Genomic DNA, 17,840 nt, shown 5'->3' with positions numbered 1-17,840 from the left:
CCAAAGGACTTTATATTTTAATAGGAGAGGAAATCTAAGCCAGCCAGTTTCAAAATTTAAAAGACGAAATATATAAATCATTAATCTGTGAGTTCATGATACTAAATAAAAACAGAAATATAGTATAGTAGAACTTAAAATTCCCAAGGGTCCTTTACAAAGTCTCACCAGTGGAATCAAAGATGATCAAGGCACCAGAGATTTTGAATTACTTTTTTCCCTATACTTTGAAAGGAATATCCTGAACTAAAATTGAGGTAAAAATTGACTCAGTGATGATGAAAATTTTACTTTAAATTTTGACAAGTTCTGAATTGGAAAAGGACAGGACAAAAGCTTCTCATACATGGCTGTCAGGAATGTAAACCAGGAAGATATTGCTGTAGGAAAACTGGCAATATGTACCAAAAATCACATGTATATAACATTTGACCCAGTCATTTTACATCTAGGAATTCATTCTAGGGAAATAATCAAAGATGACCCCAAAATTTACATACAAGATATTTATGCAACACTTTTAAAAGCAAAATAAAATAATTTCAAATCAACCACAATGTCCAGCAATAGGAGATTGATTAAATAAAATTGGCCAACCATGAATGGAATCACTGTGGGGCAATGCTGACTGTACATACCCACTAGAAAATATCCACCCCGCTGATCATTCTGAAACGTATAGAAATATCGAACCACTATGTTGCATACAGGAACTAGCAGAGTGTTGGAGATCAATTATACTTCAAACACAAAGTCACAGAAAAAAAGAGATCAGATTTGTGGTTACCAGAGGGAGTGGGGAGAGGAGGAATTTGATGAAAGCAGTCCAAGGGTACAAACTTATAGTTATAAGTATATACTAGGGGTGTAATATACAACATGATAAAGATAATCAACACTGCTGTATGTTATATATGAAAGTTATTAAGAGAGTAAATCCTGGACTTCTCTGGTGGCGCAGTGGTTAAGAATCCACCTGCCAATGCAAGGGACACGGGCTCGAGCCCTGGTCCGGGAAGATCCCACATGCCGCAGAGCAACTAAGCCCGTGCGCCACAACCACTGAGCCTGCACTCTACAGCCCGCAAGCCACAACCACTGAGCCCGTGCGCCACGACTACTGAAGCCCACGCGCCTAGAGCCCGTGCTCCACAACAAGAGAAGCCACCACAATGAGAAGCCCATGCACTGCAACGAAGAGTAGCCCCCTCTCGCCACAACTAGAGAAAGCCCACGCACAGCAATGAAGACCCAAGACAGCCAAAAATAAATAAATAAATAAATAAATTTATAACAAAAAGAGAGACTAAATCCTAAGAGTTCTCATCACAAGGAAATTTTTTCTGTTCTTTTAATTTTGCATCTGCATGAGGTGATAGACGTTCACTAAACTTATTGTGATGATCATTTCACAATGTAAGTCAAAGCATTATTCTGTACACCTTAAACTTACACAGTGCTGTGTGTCAATTATACCTCAATAAAACTGGAAGAAAAAATAAACTATGCACCTGTGATGCTGCCTGAAAAACCACAAAGTGTAAAGTGGCTTGAGTGGAATGACCTTATTTAAGAAAAAATCTCATACACACAGACATACATATATATTTATATACTTACACTTTTTAATGACCATAAGAATATTCCCCAAGCTTTAAATGGAGTTGCCTCCAGGGAATATGACTGAGACAAAGTGAGCTGGCAGTGTGTGAAGAGAGAGAAAGTTTAATTTTCTGCTTTATAAAACTAGTTATTGCTTAAATCTTTATATCTGGTAAATATATGTTTTATAGTCACGAACAAAAATGAAAAGTTTTCAAAACTCATGTTTCACAATAAGGACATGGGAAGCAACTCACAATGTTTTCTCAAGTGAAAAAAAATACAAAATAGCACAAACAATGTAAAAATATTTTACAAACTTTGTAAAAATAAATCATATATGGCATAGAATGTAAGAGAAATATAAAGAGCCAAAAGGAATGAAAATATATCAAAATATTACTGGTTGGTTCTGAGTGGTGAGATTAAGATCAATTTTTTTCTTTTTTTCTGAATTTTGTAAATGTTCTGCAATATGAATTACTAGCATAACAGAAAAAACATTAAATGTTATTCTTAATACATTAAAATATTTCAAACAGTTCAATAAGTTAGTGGTATTTGCTTTTCTAATGCTAAGATTTACACACTCTGCCAACATTGACACTCACTTTAAACGCTAAGCAGCGTTATTCTGAAGCTTGAGATGTCTAATTTCTACGGACGAGTATCCTTGTAGCTCAATTGAAATGTGCTTGTTCTAATAAAGACTAAAAATAGTAGACATAAGGAGTGACCTTACGTGGCAGACCAACACGCAGCTGGCGAAACTGAGGTGCAAAGAGTTAAAGTGGTTTTCCAAAAGCTCAAATCTTTTCATTTAATGGAAGGACTGAGACGAGACTTGATTCTCCCAGTCCAGTGTTTTTCCATGACATGAGGCTGCTATGTTTTTGGATGAGAATCACTGAAACCACAACAAAAATAGCACTTTAAGAAATATACAGCAAAAGGGCAAATGAACAAAATTTGTATGTAGCTTCATGGAGAACTGTTAAATCCAGCAAAACTCCAGGTTCCACTCTCAAAATGCCACTGGCCTTTCCAAGAATTCTATGTAGAAAAAGATGATTAGATTGGACCTAGAAGAATACTTAAAGAAACTTGATTTTTATTTTAATAGTAACACAATTCAAAGCTTAAATGAAAACATCTGGTTTCACTTTCTTTACTGATTATGATAGCTAGAGATTCTGAGACTACAAGCATGACTCTGTCATTTATTTGATATGCAAATAAAGTTCTTGGCTTGAGTGTAAATCTTATACTTTCAGTTGTGCCCCTTTTAACTATTTATTTTTTATATCCCCTCTTGGGTCCAAAAAAAGTTTGAGGTAGAGTTAGTCATTAAGAAATGCATCCTTCCCACAAAATGCCAACAGGCACAATTCCCCCCAAAAGAGTAGAATAAAGTAGACCTTGATTTATTAGAATTCAGATCACTGGGATAACTGCCAATTCTGCTTTTTTCCACCCTTCCACAGAGGTTGTGACCCAAATCTCAAGATGAAAGGCCAAATTTGGGGGCAGGCGGGTGGAGACAGGGAAGAGGTGACCACATGGTAGAGGGATCGATTTCTATTGCAGCTATGAAACAGACCCATTTATTAAGAGCCAGGTACTGTGCTGAATGATAATCAAAGATTACCAGGGTCAGATGAGAAACTTGGGGTTGTTCCCAAAGGAATCAGACCCCCAGAACTGTTCTCACACTGCCTGGCTCTCACCAAACACCCTCTTCACATACACACACACCAAAACAAACAAAAACATCCAAAACTGTCAGCCCTCTCATTAATCAAATAAGTTTGATATCACAGAATTAGGCACTTTCACCTTTGCTAATGAAAGTCTCGCTTTGGTTCCATGTATCACAAAACCAAACATGTAATTCTGGATCTCAACGATGAACTACTTCTGGGACTTGTTGCAACACATCCTCATACTTAGAGGGCCTTAGGCCTATCTTTTCCTCACAGGGAATCCTCTCCTAGTTGGGATCTGTGCATATATTCACTGACAGTCCCAGGGTACCAGAGTGTGACTGTGTATTCATTCATGTCAGGCAACATGACATTTCAGAAAATGCGGGCCTGAGAGGCCCCTCTCCCTCAGTTTTTATTTCACCAGACCTAGATATAAAATTTGTAATTCCATCTGAACCAGAAAGAGACACTGAGAAGAGAACCCAGGTAATACGGTGTAAATATATACCTTTCCATAGTCGAGTGTATTAGTCTCACTTCACAATACTCCTAAATTTGAGGTGGAGAAGGAGACATCCAGAATACTCGTTCATTTATTTAAGGAAGCAGAAATTAAATGAATGGGGGGAAAAGGAATGACCCACAAATCACGATTAACTACTGTTTAAATTTTTTTTAATAAATAAACTAACCAGTTCGTATAGCTAGAATTTTTAAAAATATGTCCTGCAACTTACTTTTATGAGACGAGGGTAAATGAATAGTATTTCAACTGGCAACGGGATATTAAACTAGGCAACTGCCAGGTTATACCACTAAATGTGTATCTATTAAGCCCAGTCCTCACATTTCCATGTCCAATGCTGCATAGTAACAACTGTTGCTTCTAAGCCATTGAAGTTCACAGTAGTAACTGTGATGTCCTAAAATGCCTACTAAATAAATCAACTAAATTAAATTCTATTTAGTATAGTCATGCTAATCAATAGATCTCATATTTTTTCTCATATTTTAATTGATTATAAACTGGCAAGCCACATATGATAATATAGTCCAGTTAGTTAAAAATAGCCCAATCCTGAACATTTAAAACCACACTGACTTTACCTACTACAAATATGACAAGTAAAACAGAAGAAGAGACCAAACCACACTGACAACCCAGGAAGCTATAAATGCTGCACCGTCTCATCATCTGATATTACATACTGAAATATTTAAGTATGTCCCGACTTTTATACCCATCCAGATCTCGCATCCCTAAATAGACATAAACTATTTTCCAAGTGCAGAAATCAAGCTGGGTCCTCTCATCCTAGCTTTCTGGGAATTCTGACCACTACTCCCCACCTCCCTTCACCACACATGCATTTTCACCACTTGAGACATTGCAGGGTGAGGGAAAGAAAGAGAAAGAAAGAGAAGTCTCATGACTTCAGAAATTGGAAAGAGGAATTAAATTCTGAAAAGGAGAAAAGAATGGAAGTTTTGCTTAATTCAAGTATTGAGCAAAATATTGTTGCTTAATGATCTTTTAAAAGATACACTAGATCTTTTTAGCCATCTATTCCTTTATTTGATTTATAAGAAGTGAAACTATAATGTAATGAAACTTGACCACACAAAAATCACTTTGCCCCACACACCTGATAACATCCCACTCCCCCTTGCCCCCCAAATCATAGCTCGAGTGATAGGGCCTTACTTTGTACTCTTAAATATCAAGCAAACTAAATGCTAAAATGAGGAGCCTAACACGGTTGAACTGGGAAAAACACAAAGTGGAAATTTACCCCCTCTCGGAAAAATAAGTAAAGTATATGTTAAGGAAATGGGTAATTCAGGGAACCAGAGTACTTAAATAAATTCCCAGATGTTTGTGTTGCTGTCTGAACGTTTTAAAAAGGAAACAGCTTTTCATTACTTTATGAATCCTCCCTCATTATGAAGACAATTTCAAAGCCCCCAGCATTCAGAAGAGAAAGCCTGTTCTTAGCGTTGTCAGGTTCCTGCTGCGTCTCAGTCACCACGAATGTTCCAGGAACCCACAGAAAAAGCTCAGGCCTGCAAACACATCTGATTTTGACCTCCCAACCCCCAAGTCTGTGTTTATATAATTCATGATTAAGGTGGATTTATAAAGCTCGATAAAATCACATTTCATATTTCCCTAATCAATAGTTCAAAACAAGTAAACCAACAGTCATTTTAACATTAACAGCATGGACAGGATAGCCATAAATCCCCACACCTTCCCCTGGACATCACACGTCTTCACTGGGAAGCTTTAACTGCCTCTGGCAGTGCCAATGGATGTGGTTAAAAATCAAGCAGAAAACATCCGAATGTGCACACTCAGCCACATGATTTTCACTGTCTAAGACTCAAAAATTTTTTTCAAACAATTTTCACCCAATTTAGCTTGCCTTCCTTGCCTGTAAATTGCAATACTGCCAAGTTACAAGTTAAAGATTCTGCCAATTTTTCAGTTTTGTGAGCAAGAGAAGTCAGTGTATTTCCCTAAACGAGTAATGTGTGTGTGTGTGTCTGTGTGTGTGTGTATTGAATTAACACTTGGTTATAGCAGTATACCACAATGACATATAGAACTCTTGTTCAAAATTTCCAAAATAACTCGCACGCACGCGCACGCACACACACCCTTCGTGTATAGGTCATGAAAAAAAAAAGTCAAACCCAGACTGAACTGAGAGGGACTGGGAAAGATATCATTTGTAAGTTATAAGTGCTAATATCCACTGCCATTATTGATTCAGTTTAGGGAGAACAATTTACCACCATCCTAGATCTTTATTCTAATGTGACTCATGTTACACATGTGGGCAAGTGACTAGTTTCAGCCTCCACACAAACAAATTTAACTTCTAGAGAAGTCTCCAAAGCAAATTTACAGCCAAAGACAGACTCAGTTCAGAAGCAGTGGTGGTCATGGTGGCAGAGGTTCTTCTGGGGTAATGTCTCATTTAGGAAGAAAACACTCAGAACGCCCTGCAGGCATTAGGCAGTAATGGAGCCAGCTAATCAGCCTTCCTTCCTCAGACTATGCTGCTTTTTAAGAAAAAACAAAATATTGAGATAGCTTTTTAACTGCAAATATCTGAGAAATACCTACACTACACCCAGGGCTTTAATACCCTCCCTTCCTTCCCAAATCTAGGAAAGTGGTGTGCTCCCTGTCGAATAACCAGTACAGATCATAAATAGCCAGATGGTCATTGCAGTGTGAGGACCAAGAACTTGCATCCATTTTCAGCAGGAGTCCAACCATTCTGGAGGGTCAAAAGCCTTAAAAAATAAACGTACCATAAATACTGAGACACAGACACACACACACAAAGATTAAAGGATACTCAATGTCACACACTTCATACTAGTGAAAAAATGGAAAATAACCCAAATGTTCAACAATAAGAAATTATTTTGACAAAATGTGGTATATATTCCATAGATTATGATGTAGAAATTTTAAAATGATGTTATAGAACAATAATGACATAGGAAATATTCATGTATATTATTTAATGATAAAAGCAAGTTTAAAACACATTAGGGGGCTTCCCTGGTGGTGCAGTGGTTGAGAGTCCGCCTGCCGATGCAGGGGACACGGGTTCGTGCCCCGGTCCGGGAAGATCCCACATGCCGCGGAGCGGCTGGGCCCGTGAGCCATGGCTGCTGAGCCTGCGCGTCCGGAGCCTGTGCTCCGCAACGGTAGAGGCCACAACAGTGAGAGGCCCACGTACCGCAAAAAAAAAAAAAAAAAAACACATTAGGATGTAATCCTAATTTGAAAAAAAAGACTACTGTATAAAGATATGACTGGAATGATAGACATCAATAACAGCATTATCTCTGGGTAATGATAGGAAAAGTAAATTTTATTTCCTTCTGTGTGTTTTACTGTATTTTCCATACTTTCTACGGTGAAAATATATTATTTTCATCATCAGGTAAAAAATAAATTTTATTTTTAAAATTAATCACATGTCATTCTTACAGAGAAATGGTTTCCTTTCTTCCTTTTTGTCCTATCCTACACCTCCACCCCCCAAAAACAAACAGCCTGAATTTCACCAGTTTTCCTGACTTCACCTGGGTTCTCTTCCTGTTTAAGTCAAGTGGAAACAGTCCTGGAGGAAATTAGACTGTAAAGACCAAATGCTTCATAAATTCATGTTCAAAGAAGGCAAGTAAGACCATAAGTGGCCAAAAGAATTTGGTGATGAAAATAAGCCACTAAATGGATTATTTACTTTAGTCTTTACTGATAAAAAATATTAGCAAGCTTTGCATTCTTCAATTACATTTTGAAGCAGAAATGATGCCATTTTACTCATTTATTCATTCAGTCACTGTAGTCCATTTGGGCTAATATAACAGAATACCATAGATTGGGTAACTTAGAAACAAGAGAAATTTATTTCTCACTGTTTTGGAGGCTGGGAAGTCCAAGATCTTGGTGCCAGCAGAGTCAGTGTCCGGTGTGGGTCTGCTTCCTGGTCTATAGACAGAAGTCTTTTCACTGTAGCCTCACCTGCTGGAAGGAGCAAGGGAGCTCTCTAGGGTCTATTTTACAAGGGCAGTAATCTCATTCATGAGGATTCTACCCTCATAAGCTATCATCTCCTAAAGACCCCATCTTCAAAATACCATCACATTGGAGATTAGGTTTCAACATAGGAATTTGGCGGGGGTGGGACACACTCAGTCCATAGAAGCCATCAAACACTATGCACTTCTTATGTGCCCACATGGTGCCAGGCTTGGAACACAAGCCTGGTCCTTGTCTCAAATCCCTCACAGGCTGCTGAATTCCCAGCTGCACTTGTGGTTTTCAGGGCACCCACCTCTTCCTCACCCATCCTTTTCTTCAGCCACGGCAGTTCTTTATGTGTCAGCCTTCCATTAAAGTTTCACTGGAATAAAAGATTCCTTGGCTTAAAAAAATAAAAGAACATTTGGAACTCTCTGCTCTACTATTATTTTATTATTATTATTATTATTATTATTTTTGCGGTACGCGGGCCTCTCACTGCTGTGGCCTATCCCGCTGCGGAGCACAGGCTCCGGATGCGCAGGCTCAGCGGCCATGGCTCACGGGCCCAGCCGCTCCGCGGCATGTGGGATCCTCCCTGACCGGAGCACGAACCCGTGTCCCCTGCATCGGCAGGCGGACTCTCAACCACTGTGCCACCAGGGAAGCCCTCTACTCTTATTTAATCAACTAGATGCTCTGGAGTTGAGTGGCAACCACTCACAATTTTAAATTAACTCATGGGTAAGACTATTAGCCCAAATGCTTCTGCCCCCAATATGATGTGTTATGATTGTATGTTATCATCTGCTTTGAAAATTTCCCATCAACCTTTCCCACGCTTTAGTGCACCAAATTCCTAAGTGGGTTTGAATTCTTAACCTTTGCTGGTAGAGTATAACCACATCCCAGTTAGGGACCAGGGGACTGTTTTTCTTTAGGCCACTTGACTATAATCAAGTGGTCTAGCTCTTTTTCCCAAATTCTGGTCTAGAACTAGATAAGAACTATTAGAGAATTTGTTTAAAATGGAGAGTCAGGCCCCACCTCCAGAAAATCTGATTATATGAGAGTGAAGTGGGATTCTATGTCTTTAACGAGCTGCCCAGGTGTCTCCTAGCTTGATAAACTCTTTTGGAGACAAAGATTCTAGCCTTGGTGAGGGAGGCTCAGAATGTTGTTAGATCTCAAGAAACCTTGGGCATCTGTTATAGCACATTTTCATTATTTACCTGTTTATATATTCTATTTCACCCACTAGATTTGAAGCCCCTTTTGGAAAAGTGACTTGCCATAGTCGCTGTATCCACTGGCTCAGTGCAATTCTACTATGTCCAATAAATGTTTGGCATTAACTTAATTAATAAAACAAAGAACAGCAGTAATTCATCAAATTCTGATCCTACTGGACTAAAGTATTTTTTCCATCAATAGACTACTATTAATAAACCTGTTATTAGAGTTCATATGTTTTTTTCTCCTGTGAGATCCAATTCAGCTAAACAATTAGAGACAGCTTTTTAAAAAAAAAATCCTTACAGTTTGAGTTTTAAGAGTGCTCCATGAGGTAAACAGGATAAGAACAGTTATCCAGCTGTTTTAGCTGAGGACACAGGCCAAGGAAGGATAAAATGACTAGCAAGTACTCACAGTTTTTAGTATTTGCACAGGCAAGAATGCAGTGTGTTGTAGTGAAAAAGCATGCTCTTTATTGCCGCGCTTGAATTGGAGCCCTGCCATTTACAAGCTGTGTGATCTTGAACAAGTTATTTAAATTTTCTGAGCCTCCCTTTTTTTGTGCATGTACTCTATACACAGGGACAGACAGCAGGTTTGTCTGAAGCATTAAATGCATCTAGGAGAGTGTTTGGCACATAGCAGGAGCTGAGCACACATTGTATTCCTTCCTTCCTGACACACTCTCCACAGCAAGGACTCGGTTTGTCTTCGCCTGGCAGTAGTATGTGCTCAACAAATATTTATTGAATTGATTGGTTAACGTAATCCTAGGATTAAAAAAAACCCCACAAACGTCTTTTCCTTTTACCTATCAAATGTTATCAATCTATAAAATTATAATATTACCATAATCCCTCCCCCAATCACAAACCCCAGATGGTCTACATACTAATGACAAGCTATATTCAGTCACAACCCAAGGAGAGTGACTTAGAGACTACAAACTGTGAAATAAAGAGGGAGTTTCCATTTAAATATAAGACTATACATATGTTTCTCTGTATAATAAAACAAAACTAATACATCAGCATCTCTTTATTCTGAAATTTCCTAGCAAGCAAGGATGGTAAAGACAAATTAATCACATGTGTGAATTCAATCTGTATAAAACATTCCTACTTATTGTGATCTCCTTAATTTTTATATTGGCAACCCTAAAATAACTTATAGGGATACTATAAGTTCACTCAACCCTATTTTTTCCACAGGGATTGAAAGTCCTCAAATGTGAATACTCTTAGTATGATTTTCTTTTCAAGGATCATCACCCTCTGGGTTGCGAAAAGCCCTCATGAGAAGAGTGAACAGACTTGGAGTCAGATAGCTCTGCCACTTTGACTCGCCAAGTGAACTTGCATAATAAACTCACTAGGCCTCAGTTTCCTCATCTATAAAATGGAAATATAATAGAAATATAAACACCTACTTCATGGAGTTGTTATGAGGGTTAGGAAAGGCAATGTACATGAAGTGCCTATGAAACACAGCAGGAATTCAATTTATTGTCCCTCCTGCCCCTACCAAAATGCTACAAACGGATTCAGTGGTTCCAGTTAAAAGTACAACATCTAGGTATTTTCATAATTAATCATTAAGACATCAAACTAACATTTTTTAAAGTCTAGTTAGTTACAAGACTTTTCCTTTGTCCCTCTAGAGAAGAGTCATTAGCTTATAGCAGTCCTGAGACTCACAAATGTCATGAAGGCACCGGCATTTCCAGAGAGGATAAGGGCTGTGTCAACCCATGAAAGCTTTCTCTTTCCTATGAACGCTCTCCAGATTTCTCCTTTGGACTTCTTTGAGCTACCTTGAGCTAAATGCCCCACCCCCATGATCTGACTTTCTGAGAGTTTAAAGCCTGCCCTGTCTGGTGCCCTTTATATTCCAGGGATGCCGAACAACTTGTATTTATTTCTCTGTATCTTCCATCGGATTGTAAACTCCATGAGGTCAGGGCAGTGTCTTCTTCACTATTTTAGGTTTCATCTCAAATGTCAATTTTCTAACTGCAGTATCTTCACAAAATTTTCTGCTAGATGAGTTCTCTTAAAATTAATTTTTAAGGGGAATTCCCTGGTGGTCCAGTGGTTAGGACTTGAGGGCCCGGGTTTGATCCCTGGTCGGGGAACTAAGATCCCACAAGCCTCACAGCACAGCCAAAAATTCTTTTTTAAATATTTTAAATTCGTTTTTAGGTTTCTTTTTTTTCTTTTCAAGGTGTGAAATATTAACCATGTAGGTAGAATAAGCATATATATATATTTTTTTAATCTATACATGCCTCAGCAGATGCTGGCACAGAATACCAGATCCTTTAATAAAATAAAAGTGAATCTTCAAATCTTAACACCAGAAGGGAAATCTAGAGGGCATCTGATCTAGTGCAGCACCATGCCCCCCTTAGCATCATTTCCTGCCACCACCATGAAGGCCCCATGATGCACTGTTCACACTTTAAACCCCTCTTTTGGGTCCAGGTTAATCACCCAAGGCTGTCTCTCTACACCCCCACCCAGTCCTCTCCCCTCTATGTTCCAGAAATATTGAATTTCTTGTAAGTAGCCCTAAACAGCCATGCTCACTTCACCATATATAAGCCCATGTGTCCCTTTTCACAGCATATTTTAATTGCCTTGTTTTTTCTCTATAGAGAAAATTGGATTGTGAGCCCTGTGAGGTCAGGAAATGTCCTATTAATTATCCCATTCCTATTCCTGGCATGCAATGGGCTCTCAATAAATATGTTAACTGAATGACCTCCTTTTGGCAAGAGTTTCAGAAACACTTTACTAAAGAGTAAACAGAAAACAAATGGGAAAGAATTAAAATAGAAGGAACAGCCAGGAAAATATAGATATGCCATCCTAGTTTGGTCTCTGGGAGGTGGGAGTCTTGTGCCATCCACCTTTAGACTGGGCGTACCCACCCTGTCTTCTTAGTCCAGGTAGCAAAACTCCACAGGCCTCTTTTTCTTAGGGAGAGGGCTACCCTCACCACCTCCAGCCCTCCACACACAGCTCAGGGCCTGTCTCCTCCTCCTTTCCGTGCCTCCCCTGCCGTCCTCCAGGTAGGCCTCTCACCCCCATCAGACTAGTCCTGCAGGGAAGCTCACCTCCCCATCACAGGGCAGGACCTCCTCCCCCCACCCACCCCGCAGGCCTAGCAGTGTGTGGGACACACCACGTCCCAAGAAGGAGGCACAGACCTGAATGTGCCTGGTATAAATCTTTACCAGGCCTGTGACCAGCTCACAAGAGGGAAAGAGGAATGGCTCAAATTCACTTCTACAGGCAAAAATACCTATAGGCTCCTAAGAAAGCAGTCGGCCTTAAGATCACTGCAGATCTGGAAAACTTGTGTAATTCTTTTTTGGTGGAAGCAGAAACCTGACTCTTAGCTAACCCCTGACCAGAGGCCGCTGGGGCCTAGAAATACCCTTGTGAATTCTCCGCGTCTAGGCCGGGGCCTGGGGGTTCCCTGCCGTCCGGCCATCGGCAGAGGCCTCCCTGAGGGCTAGGCCGGCCCCAACTGGACGACCTGTGGCCCGACTGCGGCCCGCACGCAGAAGGCGAAAACCGCCGCGCCGCTTGAGCTGGGAGCGCCGCCGGGTCGCTCAGGCCAGGCCCAGCGCGGCCGCTTCGAGCTCTCAGAATCCTGCGACCCGTACCGCAAGCGCTTCCTATGACCGACCAGACCCTCAGAAACAGAGAGTTCCTCCCCGCCTTCCCCTCCCCGCCAGACTTGCCTGCGCCACGAAGCTCGAGAAGCGGTTCCCCCTGCGCGCCCCTCGCTCCAGGCCGAGCTTGGAAGCGCCTCTGACTTCGCTGCGGCGCCGGAACCCGCGTGGGCTGCCCTGGGCCGCCGCTGCTCGGTGGCCCCGGCTCAGCGCGCGAAGCCGTCCCCGCTGCCCCGCGCCCCTCGGTGCGAGGCCCGATCGGGACCCCAGGGGTCCTGGGAGCCGTGGCCCTTCCGACCCCTAGACATCCAAACCAGAGAGCCCTGGAGTTATTCCGGGCCGCGGGGGTGGTGGAGGATGGGGGTTCCATTCACGTCTCCGTTTGCAACAATAATGACACGTCCTAGTCCCACTGATGCCAGGAACCCCCCGAAGGCAAGCCGGTGGCTCCGCCGGCCCTTCAGGCGCGACGTCCAGTTTGCACGAAGTAATCACCAAATTCTGCACTCTGGGAAGGATTTTGAGGGGGAGCCGGGCTGAGCCCCAGACAGCAGCTCCGGGCCGGACTTGGAATATACTTTTTTTTTTTTCAAATCTGACCCGGATCCGTGGCTCTGAACTTATTGTGACCTCAGCGGCCTGCCTTGGGCTCTGCGCGAGCGGGAACCCGGTGCGGGACTCAGGATTCACGCTCGCACCCGGGGCTTGCAGACCACTGGAGGGGAGAGCGGGGAGGTATTCGTATGGGTTCACGTATGGGATATTTTTCTAGAACGAGATAAATAGATCTCAAAACAGTAAAGTCCTGGTCCCGAAGCCACGACCGCGCCCCTAGGTCTCTCCAAAGGTCCCCTCCAGGCGCTTGTCTAAAGAGGGGACTTTGGAGCCCCAAGTTTTCCTCAGGCGCGTTGGGTTGAACTTGGGAGCAGCTCTCGCGAAGCGCGCATTGCGCCCACGCGCTCACCTTGGCGGGAGCCACGGACTAATTAGGTGCCCCTGTTCTCCCGCTCAGCCGACGGGGCAGCCCGGCTCCAAGGGGCTCAGACCTGCGGCAGACGCCAAAGTCACCCGCCGTGACCGGCCTCGTCATTTAGAAGGAGAAAGGGCAAAAGGGCTGCTCGAAACCCTTTTTTAATACTTGACAGTTTGAGGCAGGAGCCTTGTAAGCGGAGACGAACGTGCGATAATTCTCTGCTGTTTGAAGAGCAGTGCAAAGCTGCCAAGAAACTCACTACGACGTGACTGTTTACTCCTGCGAATGGGCCGCAAAGAAAATATGCTCGGACCAGGTGACCCGGCGAGATCCGCAAAGCCGCTCCCGGCGACTCTCTCCTCCAGCGAGTCCGAGACCGGGGAGAGGGGAGCGGGCAGGTGGGTTTCCTCCACCCCTGAGTGCTACAACCTCCTTCTCTATTTTCTCATTTTATTTTTTAAAATTAAAAAGACAGAGAGAGCGCGCGCACAAGTCTTAAAAGTGGATAGCCGAATAGCGTCTGATAAAATTTGCGCTATGAAAAACATGAGGTCGAGATAGATCAGTGCGTGGGTGAAGGCTGCTCTAGCAGAAACTCGAGAAGTGAGCGGGAGCCCACAATTTTCGTTTTTACTGTAGAAATTGGTAAACGAAATCAAATGGCAATGGTTACCTATTACAGCCACTGAAAAGTTCGAAATAATTTAATGTGTTTCGGATTTATATGTATGTAATCACCATACTTTTTATTTTGTCTAGCTATTTCCATTAAGTTTTAATAAGCTATCAAAGTTCCCTGGATAAATTTTGTGAGGGTTTTTGTGTGTGCGTTTTATTTGTTTGGTTGTTTTTTTGTTTTTTTTTTGTCTGAGTGAGTGGAGATTACATGAACCAGAAGCGAAGTTTGAGCATAATTTTCTTAGCCACTGGGAAGTCTATCTCCTGCCAAAATTCCAAGGATAGGAAGAAGAAAGGGAGACTAAATACTCATTGAGTACCTACTATGTGCAGACAACCTGATAGGGCTGGCTTTATAAATTTTATTTAATATTAATAATTGTTTATCAATAAGAGCTCTTTTTAAAAAGACCAAACACTTTCTTCTGCATCCGGACCTCAAAGGGACAGCTTCCATAATTTTATTTTATTTGCAAGAATTTTGTTTTTATTACTTCCTTCTTCGAAGTGACGTAACTGCTAAGGTTAGTGGAGAGATCCATGTTTAATGATATTAAAGTCTGTTAGTTTAACTGATTACATCTTTTAGTGTTAATCCTGTCTGGGGCGGGGGGTTCGGGGTGGGGAAGTGAAGGTGAGTCAGCACACGGTGAATTTCTCCTAACTCTTTAGGTCCCTGTAAAAATAAAGAAATCCCGAACTGCTCGGGAGGAGAAGGAACTTGTAACTGGGAGGAGAGCACTGTCACTGAAAGCGATGGCGGGGGGGGGGGGGGGGTGGGAGGGCGGGAGGGAAATGCAAAGCAAAACTTTTTCGTCTCTGTGGATCAAAGGAACCGAAAACATGACCCGTTTTGTAAGGGCTATGCAAACACTGTGGCTTGTGCTGACCACTGATAGAGGCTGAGTTAGACTAGAGGCTACATATGTTACAAAGAATACGATGCAATTGCGTATGCGGAGCTTTAAAAAAAAAAGAGAGAGAGAAGGGAGTTGACAGTCAGATGAAGTGGGAAAGGAGGGAAGGAGAATACACCCAGGAGCCTAAGCAGCCAGGTAAATCATCAAAAACTCAGTCCCTGCAACTAATGAAAAAACCAATCTCACTGTAGTCCAGGGGAAATGGTTCGCTGACGCAAGGCTGATGGTGAGTCCATTTGTCGTGCTTCTTTTCCGGACTATCAAAAAAGTTATTTCGAGATTCAGCCAAATGTTTTGACTGGGAGACTGAAAACGGGACGAGGCGTTTCCTGCCTTAACGTCCGAGCCCGCAGCAGGGCCCAGAGCGGAGCGCGCTCCGAATCGCGCGCTTCCCGCCCGGGGCGGTTCAGAAAGGACGCTCCCCGCCGCCCTGCGAGAAGCGAGCCCGAGGTCAGGCGGCGGGGGCTGCTCGGGTTCCACGTGGGGCCTTAACTTCAGCCTTCCTCTGGAGGAATGCTCCTCTAGTTTTGTTCTGGAAGGGAAAATGGGCTCAGCTCTTCGAGAGCTATCAAGAGTCCCACTCGCTGGACAAACCTGGAAACTCTGGAAGTTCTAAACTGAGCTTCCCTCGCTCCCTGAGTCCCTTTCTATCTTCTTTACCGGCGCTAAAGGGCTGCTTGCCGAGGGGGTGCTCTTTTAGATGATTTTTTTCCACGTAGACCGGAGAAGGGCCGCCGCCCGCTCCGAACGCGACTTGCCGACCTCAGCGCCCTGGGCTCGCGCGGCGCACCGCCCGCCCCTCCGCGCCCGCCCAGCCCCGCTCGCGGAAAGAGCCCGAGGGGGGAGTATCTTCTCCGCGGGCCAGAGCTCGGTGCCAGAGCGCTCTCCTGACATAACCTTGCCCAGGGTGGGCCAAGACGTGCACTAACCATCGCTTGGCTCCCCTGCTGCCGCTGCCGTCCCCACTACCGCCGCCGTCCCCACTACCGCCGGCAACTGCCTTGGACCCAACCCCCAAGAGCAGAAACTCTTGCCTCACAGCTCCCCTTGGTCCCCGCTTTCCCAGCCCTTTCCGGGATCCCACACCCCCACCCCACTTCTCCCGCCCGTCGGGGCCGAACACTGGCACCGCTCCTCGAGCCCGTTCCGCCGCGCCATTTTAACCCCTTGGACGTTTCCGCTGCGAAGAGGGCGGGAAACAGAGAAGAGCCGCCATCCTCACCTCACCTCACCCCCACGCCACCCCGCCCGGGTCCTCACCTAAGGCGGCCCAGAGGGGATTCTGAAACAACCCGGTGGTGGGCGCGGGTGGGGACAGACTACCTCCGGACTCCCGAATCTTTGGCAAAGTCTCGGGAACACTTGTACTCCCCCAGGACAGTTTTCTTCGCCTCGGGGCGAGCGCGGGGTGTCCGAGTTTCTTGGCACTAGCTGCGAAGAGCTTCTCCCTTTCCCCAGCCCCTTTAAGGACATCTGATCTTCAGTCTCCAACTTTCTCCTCTCGTCTACAAGCTTCGTCTGCCGCGGAGAGCGACCCCAGGCGAGGCCGGGAAGGGAGAGAGCTAGTGTGGGGTTAACCCAAACCAGGGCGCCCAGAGGTTGGCTGAGGCCCTGCGGGTCGAGGCCCCGCGCGCTCTTAAGCAGGAGGGAGCCCCCGGGGATCCGCGCGGGGCACGTTGCCGCGCCTGAAACAGGCGTTCCCTTTTCCAGATCATATTCCGCATAAAATCTAAAGCCAGATGCATCGCTTGGGCAAGTTACCATTTTACTGCGAAAAGTACAGATGTGTTTCCAAACTGGACTCCAGATCAAGGTTTCTGGTGCGGGTTCCAGTGGCCTGCGCAAGGTTGGGCTTTCGATGCCTTAAGGGACTACCCGGACGGGTAACGTTTTAGATGCTGTAGTCTGAACCTAGCCCAGGCAAAGCATCATTTGAGAATGCGAAGATTTAAAATAAAAAGAAAAGGGGGAGGGGTGCGAAATAAAGACAACTGCGGGCTTTCAAGGCCGTGTGTGTACTTTTTAAGTGGGGCGGAGGAGAAAAGACCAACTTCATAATTATAGACGCCCAGTTTAGCAAGATAACCTGATGGAATCTCTGTTTCACGAAAATAAGTTACAAGAGGAAAAACTTGTAAGAAAGTGAGAACAGCGGCCACATATGAAACCAAAGGGCGAGCATGGTGAAAGCAGGCATTTTAATCAGTCTGTTGAGTGAGTCAAAAATAGCTTTTGCTGAGTTTTTTTTTTTTTTTAAAGAAATAGAAGAGTCTTTCCAAAAGTAATAGCCTACGGGTCTATTTCACCTGCAGGTCTCCTCTCATCATTGTATAAAGAAATTTGGGTGGAGTGGGCCATGTTTTTCACAGAACTTTCTGGTATTTGCAGTTGTGGTAAAGAGGGAAGGAATAAAAACGAACAAAATTAGTCTGGGATTGGCTGCTGCCTGTTACCGGCATAACATTAGCAGGAAACCAAGACTGCCTTCTCG

This window comes from Delphinapterus leucas, chromosome 18, assembly GCF_059928025.1.
Source record: "Delphinapterus leucas isolate spDelLeu-1000000601 "Yukka" chromosome 18, BTC_Dleu_Yukka2, whole genome shotgun sequence".
Taxonomy (NCBI): Eukaryota; Metazoa; Chordata; class Mammalia; order Artiodactyla; family Monodontidae; genus Delphinapterus; species Delphinapterus leucas.
The sequence above is the reverse complement of the archived record's forward strand: the minus strand, read 5'-3'. Positions refer to the sequence as shown.